The sequence below is a fragment of the Colobus angolensis genome, unplaced genomic scaffold (assembly GCF_000951035.1).
Source record: "Colobus angolensis palliatus isolate OR3802 unplaced genomic scaffold, Cang.pa_1.0 Scaffold23, whole genome shotgun sequence".
NCBI classification, from domain to species: Eukaryota; Metazoa; Chordata; class Mammalia; order Primates; family Cercopithecidae; genus Colobus; species Colobus angolensis.
This window is the reverse complement of record NW_012115488.1, coordinates 11,734,899-11,746,059: the sequence shown is the minus strand read 5'-3', so window position 1 is coordinate 11,746,059 and position 11,161 is coordinate 11,734,899. Positions and strand designations below refer to the sequence as shown.

Sequence of the window (11,161 nt, the reverse complement as noted above, 5' to 3'; positions counted from 1 at the left end):
CCTGTAGTCCCAGCTGCTTGGGAGTTGGGAGGCTGAGGCAGGAGAATGGCGTAAACCCAGGAGGCGGAGCTTGCAGTGAGCTGAGACCCGGCCACTGCACTCCAGCCTGGGCGGCAAAGCGAGACTCCGTCTCAAAAAAAAAGAAAAAGGAATAACAAAATTGAACATGAAATAGAATAAAAATGACTAAAGAAAATGAATACATGAAAAGATGCACAACAACCTTTAGGGAAATTTAAGTTAAAAGTTTTGGAGAAATTTAAATTAAGACCTCAGTGAGCTACTGCACACCTATTAGGATGACTTAAATTAAAATACTGACAATACTGAGTGCTGGCTAGAATGTGGAGCAAATGGGATTCCTGCACATTGCTGGTAAGAATGCAAATGGTACATCCACTCTGGAAAAGAGTTTGACAATTTCTTATAAAGTCAAACATATATATATATACCATTTGAGTTAGGAATACCACTCCTGATACTTACTCTATGCAAATGAAATTTTATGTTGACACAATACCTGTATATGAATGTTTATAGCAGTTCTATCCCTTACTGCCCCAAACTAAAAATAATCCAATGCCTTCCAGTGAGTGAATGGATAAACAAACTGTAATGCACTCATACCACGGAACACTAAAAGGGAATAGGCTACTGATACATGCAATAATTTGGATGAATCTAAAAAAATGACATGCTGAGTAAAAGAGGTCAGTCTTTAAAGGGTACATACTGTATGCATCAATTTTTATGACATTCTTGAAAAAACAAACTACAGTGATGGAGAATAGCAGAGGTTACTGGAGTTGCAGTGGAGAAAGAGTGTAACTAGAAAGGATAGAGTGAAGAGGCTTTTGGTAATGACAAAACTCTTGTATCCTGATTGTGATAGTGGTCCCACAAATTGATATATGTGTTAAGACACATTAAATTGCATACCAAATTAAAAAAAATAAAATAACTCAAGATGTAGGTTTTTAATCTGGCTCTAGGTTTTCTAATGGGTAAAAGGGAATTTGTTGAGTTATGCAGTTTACAAGACACATAATAGAGAAGAAAACATTTGATGCAATGAGGAATTCAACTACTATGTATGTTGATAACAGATGTAACTTTGCAAATAAAACAATGCATGATGCAAAGGATAAATTCCTGTGTGAATAGTAATAAGTATCACCGAAACGTTTCTTTTTGGGTCCCTCGATGTAGGCAGATGGCATCACAACAAAACACAGTAAAGTTAATTTGAGGTGTATCAACTCTATGTACTCTACAAAAAGATTTTTTTTTTAATTTTGCCCATTCCAGAGTATATACTCCAGAACATATTTTCTAAAAATGTATGTTTATTATATATCATTTAATATACATTTCATATATTAGTTTACTTCCCAAATTATTTATAAGGACTACTTTTAATAATTATAAGCATAAAACAATGTTAAGGAAGAAGATGCAAGGTGTGAGCATTAACCCATAAAGATAAAATTAGTTTTGTGGCATCTGTAACATCTCATTGCAATCATACTTTGTGTGTGGGAATAAAATATCACTTTTCAACAGTATTTTAATGTCATAAGGTTTAAATAAGAGCATGATGTTAAACACATATAAGTGATACATATTCAATCAAAGTTAAGAATTTAAATTCCCTATTCAGTCACTTCTCTTTAAAAAAACTTAATTTACAAGTTTAGTCCTGGAAAAACACAACAATAAAATATAATATATTTTACACATTAAATGCTTTTCCTCGTGTTTCGGTTATATGAGACAGAAGAGAAAATCTCTCTGGTTAATATTTGACATTGACTAAGTCATGAATGTCATTTACCGCCATAAATGTGTGTATATATTTGTTTGTTGGCATGCCTGGGAAAATTCAGCATAGTATTTCGCTAACATTATTAGAAGCAGCATTGCTCTAGACTAAATCATTCCTAATCTCTTGGAATTATCAAAGAGATAATGGGAAACTCAGAAGAGGTACGTTATAGTACGATAGCAAAACTCTATTTGTTGAATGCTTCAGTATAGATCACTGCTATTTTACCTATTACATTTGAAGTTCTGTAACCTTCCTTACAAAACCCTTACATATCTCAAAGATGAGCTTTCTTCAACTCTGCTGAATCTTTTCTAGCCAGCAATTTACCAACTCAGGTCATTCTGATTCTAATGAGTTGGGAGTTCTGCCTACCCAATGCCATTTAGTTTAAGGTTTATTGCTAATTATGGCATTCCTTAAAAAAAACCAAAACTTAAATTTCATCACTTTTTGGGGGGAGTCTAACCATAAGCCCTATTTGCCAATATGCCCTAAATATATCATAACTTTTTGTCCTTTAAAAAAAAATTTTAATTTTTAATTTTTGTGAATACACAGAAGGTGTATATATTTATAGAGCACATGAGATGTTTTGATACAGGAATTCAATGTGAAATAATCACATCATGGAGAATGGGGTATCCATGCTTTCAAGCATTTATTCTTTGTGTTACAAACAGTCTGATTACACTCTTTCAATTATTTTTAAATGTAAAATTAAGTTATTATTGACTATATTTTCCCTGTTGTGCTATCAAATGGTAAGTCTTATTCATTCTTTCTAATTACTTTTTTCGTACCCATTAATCATCCCCACTTTCCCCTCAACTGAGCCCCTATTACCCTTCCCAGCCTCTGGTAACTATCTTAGTTTCTGTGTCCACGAGTTCAATTGTTTTGATTTTTAGATCTCACAAATAAGTAAGAACATGCTATGTTCGTCTTTCTGTGCCTGGCTTATTTCATTTAACATAATGATCTCCAGTTCCATCCATGTTGTTGTAAATGACAGGATCTCATTCTTTTTATGGCTGAATAGTATTCCATTGTGTATACATACCACATTTTCTTTATCCATTCATCTGTTTATGAGTGCTTAGGTTGCTTCCAAACCTTAACTGTTGTGAACAGTGCTACAAAAAACGTGGGAATGCGGATAACTCTTTATTATACTGCTTTCCTTTTTTGGGGGTATATACTCAGCAGTGGAATTGCTGGATGGTATGGTAATTCTGTTTTTAGTTTTTTAAGAAACCTCCAAAGTGTTCTCCATAATAGTTGAACTAATTTACATTTCCACCAACAATGTATGAGGGTTCTCTTTTTTCTACATCGTTACCAGCATTCTTTGTTGCCTGTCTTTTGGATATACACCGTTTTAACTGAGGTGATATTATGTCTCATTATAGCATTTATTTGCACTTCTCAGATGATCAATGATGTTGAATACCTTTTCATATGTGTGTTTTTCATTTATATGTCTTATTTTGAAAACTGTCTATTCACATCTTTTGCCCATTTTTAATCAGATTATTAGATTTTTTTTCCTATAGAGTTATTTGAGCTCCTTATATATTCCGGTTCTTAATCCTTTGTCAGATGGGTAGTTTGTAAATATTTTCTCCCATTCCATGGGTTGTCTATTTGTTGATTGTTTCCTTTGCTATGCAGAAGGTTTTTCTTGATGTGATACCATTTGTCCATTTTTGCTTTGGCTGCCTGCGCTTGTGGGGTATTGCTCAATAAGGTTTTGCCCAGACCAATGTCCTAGAGAGTTTTATCAGTGTTTTCTTGTAGTTATTTCATGGTTTGAGGTCTTACAGTTAGTCTTTAATCTATTTCAATTTGATAGTTTTTGTATCGTGAGAGATAGGGGTCTAGTTTCACTCTTCTGCATATGCATATTCAGTTTTCATAGCACCATTTATTGAAGAGACTGTCTTTTTTCCAGACTATGCTCTTTTTGTCTTATTGACATCTTTTTATAGTCAGCAAATTCTTTCCCAAGAGGCAATTGGACACAACTCTTTCAGTTTATATGTGTACCTTTTGATATTCTGAAGAAATCATGTCGCCTTGAGGCCTAATGTCAAGTTACTTATATAAAGAATAATTTTGTGATCCAGTGTGGGCCAGTATGAAATAAAACAATGGCTGTTTCATATTTCATGACAATGACAATTCAAGATGAATGACAATCTAGTTGTCAAACTCAATGAACATAATGAACCTATTCCCCAAAATATATAAAGCATGTGATAACTAAGCCAGGAATACAATGTTTGTAAATTGTATCAAGGAGAGAAATCTTATTGATTACATTTTATCTTACTTTACACCAGTTTAAAAACCTTTAGGTTTTCCTTATTGCCCTAAGGAGAAAACTCTAAATTCTTAGGATGGCATAAAGTTCCCTCTAGTATTTGTGTCCTAGTTATTTTTATAGTCCAACATCTTACTTGCCTATACATACCCCATGCTATAGTTGTCTACATTATGTGAAGTGGCTGTTTGTGTGTGTAGTTCTATCAGCCTGAAACATTTCTCCTCCCTGTGTGGTGGGTAAACTCTTCAAAGTCCATCAGAACTGGTCACTTAGGTCATTTCTATGAAGACTTCTTGTTCTAAAGTAGACTTAGGTCCACAGGATGCTGTGTCCAACTCTAAAGAGAAGCTGTAACATTGTTTTCAATCATTCATTTATTTGCCAGTTGCCTCCATCTTACTGAAGTTTTGGAGAAAACTTTTGTATCATCTGACCTTATCAGACTGGTATATAGTTGCTTTTCAATAAATACTTGTTGACTGAACTAAATGTGTGTGGCAGTGGTAATGGTGGGAGGGGATTGCATTCAAGGCTGGGAAGAGGAAAGGTACACACAAAACAGCTTTCCCTCTGAGGACTAATTTGAGAAAACTCAATACACAACTGTGAGAAAGATATTGCAGACAAGACTATTGACTGGGATTTATGAACTGTGCCCAGAGAACAGCAGGATTTTTAAGGCTCTATGGACATAAGTGTTCCGTAATGTTTTAGAAGTGAAAACAAAAGAATTGGGAGTTACTAAAATGTCCACACCTTTCAGTGTGAGTCTTAAATTAATTTACCCATTACACTTTTTTAAAAACCCAATTTAAACTGAAAAACTGCTATAAAATTTCTCTGTGACCTTGGGAAAGTCATTTAACAAGACCAGGCCTCAAAACGCTTATCAAAGAAATGAAAAGGATTTAGTATTCACACCAAAACAATATTTTGTTCTTCAGTGACATCTTAATAGATTAACAGAAGCCATATTTTACAGGATTAACACATAGAATCTGACTTCTTTCCCTGACTTAATTGATGGGTTGCTCAATAATCTCCTTACCCAACTTGTTTTCTCTCATCACCTTGCTACAATATTTAAAATTCCCACCAGGACCTTCCTGAGTTCAGGATTATCTCTAGAATGCCTTCTTTAAAATGCAAACAAATTATCTGGAGGATAGATACATAAACTCATTAATAGATATTCAATATGGATTAGTGATCTTTAAAACTTAAATCTGATCTGGTCACCACCTGACTTAAAATCTTTCAACAGCTTCCCAGTAGGCTTAGAATAAAGACAAACTGCTTAATGCGGGCTCTGAGCCCCAGCACTTTCAATTCCATCTCCCTGCTCACCTCTCCAGCCTCATCCCCACTGTTCTCCTCCTGCTCTGTGAGCTCCAGCCACTCTGCCTTCTTTCAATCTCCTGCAGTCACCCTGCTTCCACCTGCTGCACGAATCTTATATTTGCTGTGCCCTTCCCCTGAAATACTTTTCTGTAGTTTACCTACTTAGTGCCTATATATCTTTCATTTCTCACTTAATTGCTGCCTTTTCAGGGCAGTGTTCCCTGACCTAATTTATGACTACGTCAAGTTCTCCTAAACCGGACTCCCCTAGCACCATGCACCTCCGTTTCCTTGTCTTCAGAGTCCTCCTCCTATAATTATCAGATTGCTGGCTGCCTTCCTCACTAGATTGTAAACTCCTTGAAGACAGGAATTACATCTGTTCCTTACTGCCTATCATGATGCTTATGCCCTTCATAAATGTTTGTTGAATGAATGAATACAGGATTAAATGAATGAATATATAAATATATCATTCAGATTAGTCAGCTCTGAGATTTAAAGCATGGAACTTTGTGGAATAAGATTTAAGACAAAGTAAAAGCCAATTTCCCCAGTGAAAGATCCCAGGATCCCCACTCCTCCTTTAGGCTATTTCTCCTCTTCCCTCTTCTCTTTGTCTTCTCCTTCTTCTTCACTTCCTTTCAGCCATGCTGACTTCCTTGTGGTTCCTGGAACGCACCAAGCATCCCCTGATCTTAGGGTCTTGGGGCATAGGTCATTTCCTCGCAGGAACTCTCCTCCAGGAGTTTGCATGGCTAACTTCTTTACTCAGAAGCCATCTTCTCAGTGAGGCCTATCTTGACCATCCTGTTTGAAAGTACAATCTCTTTCTCTACTTGCCATCCCTTGCCAATAACTCACCTTCTTTACCATGCTTTATTTTTTTTCCCTCATAGCCATATTATCTTCTAACATCTCATACAATTTACTTGTTTATTATATTTATTTACTGTTTCCCATCTTAGAATGTAAGCTTCTGGAGGCCAGGGATCTCTGTTTGGTTCATTGATACACCCACATACCTGACTGGAACAATACCTAACTACATAGAGTGGGTGCTCAACAAATATTTGCTGAATGAATGAAGGGAAGGCCATGGGCAGGAACCTCATCCAGATGAAGTGTACAGTGAAAAATACCAGGCAATAAGCAGTCCCAATGGAGAGCAGCAGGAAGGAGGCAGGGTTTTAAAAACAGTCATCTGCTTCTCCATTTTGCATTAGGCCCAACCCTACTTTTTATTTAGCGAACATAGTGAAAGATTCTAATCTACTCCAAAATAATTTATATAATAGATAGGCTTATGGGCATGACCATGCTTCTGACAAATGAGAGATTTCTGCCTTTGAGTTCTGCTGTGTAAACATGACAGATGGTTATATAAACATAGTACTTAAGAACTGTATTTGGCAAAGGAGCAAGAAATATTCTTACAATGACATTCTGCACTTTCTTTACAAGAACCAGAAAATTGTATAAAGACATGAAGTCCCTTTCCCTTAAATCTGTAAAAAGCATCTATTACCGTGTTCACCCAAGTCAACCATATTTCCAAACTGTTCAAACTGTATTGCTCTTTCTGTAACTGCACAAAAAAGGCTAATTTAATATTTAGAAAAATGTATTTAAGCTTTGATCTTTAATGTTGACTAATTATTTGATATTTATTTAACTTCTGAAAATCTCAAGACTCATGAAGTACAACAAAGGAAGAAGAAAAATGCAAGTATCTTAAAAACAGTTTTATTAATATTAATATATTGAATTGGGAAATTTGCTGAAATTTTCTATTCAGTGGACAATTTTCACTGAGTTAGGTTTAAAACTTAATTATATCAGACTTAGGGGATGTTATCTAATTTTTGAGGTCAACCTTGAGATCATAAGGAAGATAATACAGACTTTATTCTCAAATACAGCTCCCAGGAATGTATTTAGTTTATGAATAAACAGATTAAGAAGGATCTTTTGTTTCTTCTGTTACTCTTGCTCTTTGAGTCAAGATTCAAAGATCATGATTTCTCTGCCTACACTTCCTCTAAGCTGCTTTTCTCCCAAAGGATGGTTTTATATGGTGGTACCCCTCCTACCGCTATCCACCCTCGAACCGCCCCCAGCCCCTCATCTGTCTCCAGCCTTCAGTCTTTTCAAGAGAATAGAAGGAAAAGAGAGCTAATCACACACAGTCCACACTCTGGCCTTCTTAATGAAATGATTTAGGTTACTGAAGTTCTCTCTATTAATATTGTAGTTGTAAAAACTATGAGTATTTCATTAAAATTTCTTACGACTTTTGTTACATTGGTATCGATATCTCATATTTTATAGGAATATTTCTAATTGATATCCATGATCTAGATTTCAAGTACCTGGACAATGACATGTGTTCTGTAATAATGGCTATTTAAAGCAGTAACTCAGAAAAGGACAAAACCAAGCTGTGGGTAGGTGAGATCATGAGATATTTGGCTTGAATCAGAGAGTCACAAACCTTGTTATTTAAAAACTGGAAAAACTGGGAAAGCTTCGTTGTCTCCATGAATTTTAAAGAGTGCACAAGCTTAACCCACTGAACACAACTCTGAAATGTTTCTAATTCCCTTGTTATCAAGGAAGGTAGACCAGAGAGTGCGGAGAGAATTTTACCTTAGGGAAATGTACTGCTGCGCATTCTCAGTGACTGTATAGTCCATTTCTGCCTGTATGCTTGAAAATTAACAGCATGTTAACAGGACTATTGCCTACACTTGTGACACTGTCTGCATAAGATTAGGCCATTAACTATTGATGGAGAGAATTGTTCCTGCACTTGAACATCAGAAAGATGGAACTAAAAGTAGTTTAACTAGCATTTGCCTTTATGCTTGGTAAATAGAGGGCTGGATTTCAAAGTACAGAAGGATAAGTATTGCCATGTACTCAGCTTCCATAGCCAAAGCATCATTGATCAGAAAGTGTGGTTTGTAAAAATGTTATAGTAAAAGTTAAATGAAACAATTCAGTTGAGCCTTGTTGAAATTTACTGGAATAGAATGCGATATAACTGTGCATTTAGAACATGCAAGCATGATTTCTTGCCATTTGTTGAATTATTTTTTATTTTAAAATGAAATTCACATGTGCTATGGGAAGAACTGCTGTTGTAGTTAGTGTATTTTATAATCTGGAAGATTTCTTATACTTTTATCAGATAATGCCTTAGGCAGGCCAACTGATTGAATAAAAGTCTCTAGGGCTTACTCTATTTTATTGCTGTGCCTTGAAATTGTTTGTCTTCCAAACTAGGTTTTTTCTGGAAAGATTGTGTCCTGTTCATCATCTTTACCTCAGTGCCTAGCACAGTGCTTAACACATCCTAAATAATCAATAAATAGATGTCCAATGAATTTTTGTAATATCATTCATAACCTTGATATTGTTACACAGTCTTAGATATATCTCATCTGATGGAACTGAGTTTCACCAGATTTGAATGATGACACTGGAGCCTCATATAGTTTACATTATTGGTAAAAACAGGGATGTTGGCAACCAGCAGACTTGTTTTTGGATCTAGGCTCTATTATTTACTAGCATGTGATTTGGAGCAGATTATTTACAATTTTTAACTCTTACTTTTTTAGTTAGTAAAATGGGGATAATATTCTCTATCTCATAAAGATGTTTTGATAATTAAGTAATGTATTTAGAAGATCTATGCATAGTGCCCAGAACACCACAGCTTCTCAATGGCAAAAATTACTTTCAAAAATTGCATTTAAAAAGAATTTGAGCGATTTCAAGGATCTATCCAATGGGTCTGTCTTTTATCCAGAATGTGGTAAACAAGGAGAAAGAAAATAATGCAAGTGTCCTGAAAGCAAAATACTAGGGGATTATTTGTTTAATTAAAATGACTTTCAGTCTTATTTAAGTTTATCTTTATTTATTTATATATCTTTAATATTCTAAGCCTGTGTGGCACGAATCACTTGCTGGGTAAACTAAACTTACCCAAAATTAAATCAAAATGTATCTCTGGATTTGGTTATAACCACTGTTATTATGGGCTGAATTTTATGCTTTTCCCTAACCCCCAAATTCATATGTTGAAGCCCAATATCTAAGAAAATGACTGATTTGGATCCAGAGTTTGTAAAGAGGTTATTAAATTAAAATAAGGCTGCTAAGTGGGTCTTTATTCAATCTGATTTGTATCCTCATAACAGCAGATTAGGACTCTCAGAAGAGACACAAGAGGCATGGCCACACAGAGATAAAGATCATATGGGGACTAAGTGAAAAGGCAGCCATCATAAGCCACAGAGAGAGGACTCAGAAGAAACCAACTCTGCTGACACCTTCATCTTGAAAGTCTAGCCTCTAGAACTGTGAAAAAATAAATACCTGCTGGTAAAATACCTGGACTGTGGTATTTTGTTAAGACAGCCCTAGCTAACTAACACAATTTTATACACTAAATAAAGTCCAATTCAATTTTAGTTTTGTGGAAACTGAAACAAATAATTTAAAGATTTACTTAGTAAATTACTTCAGATTGGGATCAAATATATACATGATATATGAAAATGTAAGAAATGGATATTTAAATAACTATACCAGTACATAAAAATTCTAGTGCCTGTTTTTGTTCTTTTTGTTTTGTTTTTTGTTTTTTTTTTGAAAGCCACTTATCCCAACAATAAAACTGATGCTCAAAATATTTTGGGACCTATCTTTATACTCTGTAATTATGCACTCAAGAAAATAAGTTTGACTATATTACGGTCACTCCACTTTTGTTTATTTGTTTATGTTATTCAGCTTATCATTTAAACATTTTTTCACTGCAATCATTACAAGTTTTGTTGTTTCTTAGCATTGAATCTACTCTCAACGGATGATGACTTTTCACCATGAACTTTGAAAATAGTTCCAAAGAAAACTTCAAAAAGGTTTTGAGTGCTTAGGATCAATGTCGATCCAGTGGGTACCTTGATGTTTTACCTCCTACAGTCTGAAGCTCTTGTACCCACTGGCATAATCTCCTGCATAGGTGTCCCTGGTGCTATTCTATTTCCTTTGGTAGCCTGCTGGGTGCATCTCCCTGATGCTGTGTTTCCTAGGGTTCACAGATTTATGGTGTCATTTGATTTTTGCTTTTCAAATATCTTGAAATATTTCTTTTGGCTGACCTTGTTTAGGTGTGCTTCATTTTAGCTGTCTGTCAACTAACTTCCCTGTGCAGGCTGTTTCTAAGCCTCCTTATCCCCATCCTTTCTTTGGTTGTTGCATCCTGCTACCTTTCCTTTCAAATTTTACTTCCTTAGATTCAGTTATGTTACTTAAGCCGGTTAAAATTTCTCTTAGTTTCTGATACTATCAGTGCAGTGGAAGGGAGGCAACAGTGTGAGAGTTAAGTGAGGACCCTGAGGTTGGACTGTCTGAGTTCGAATCTCAGCTTTGCTTGTTGCCACTAACTGTGATTCATTTGACTACTCACCTTTCTGAGGCTCAGCTTCCTTCTTCTTAAAATGGTGTTTTCAGTGATACCTACATTATTGGTCATTGTGAGATTAAATGAGTTGATAAGTGCAAAGCTCTTAGCAGAGAGCTTGGCACACAGTAGGCCCTCAGGAAATGTTAACTGTTGCAATCATAGAATATCTGTTTCTAGGAAGTAA

At 35.3% G+C, this 11,161-nt stretch overlaps 1 long non-coding RNA gene across 1 annotated transcript in view; it reads left to right on the top strand.

Moving 5' to 3' along the window:
* The window catches only part of LOC105513404, a 32,460-nt gene extending 22,260 nt beyond the window's left edge, over positions 1-10,200 (top strand). The window contains exon 2 of the long non-coding RNA XR_001002022.1: positions 9,707-10,200. This is a non-coding gene — a long non-coding RNA (uncharacterized LOC105513404). The remainder of the gene's footprint in view (positions 1-9,706) is intronic.
* The last annotated feature ends 961 nt before the right edge of the window (positions 10,201-11,161 follow it).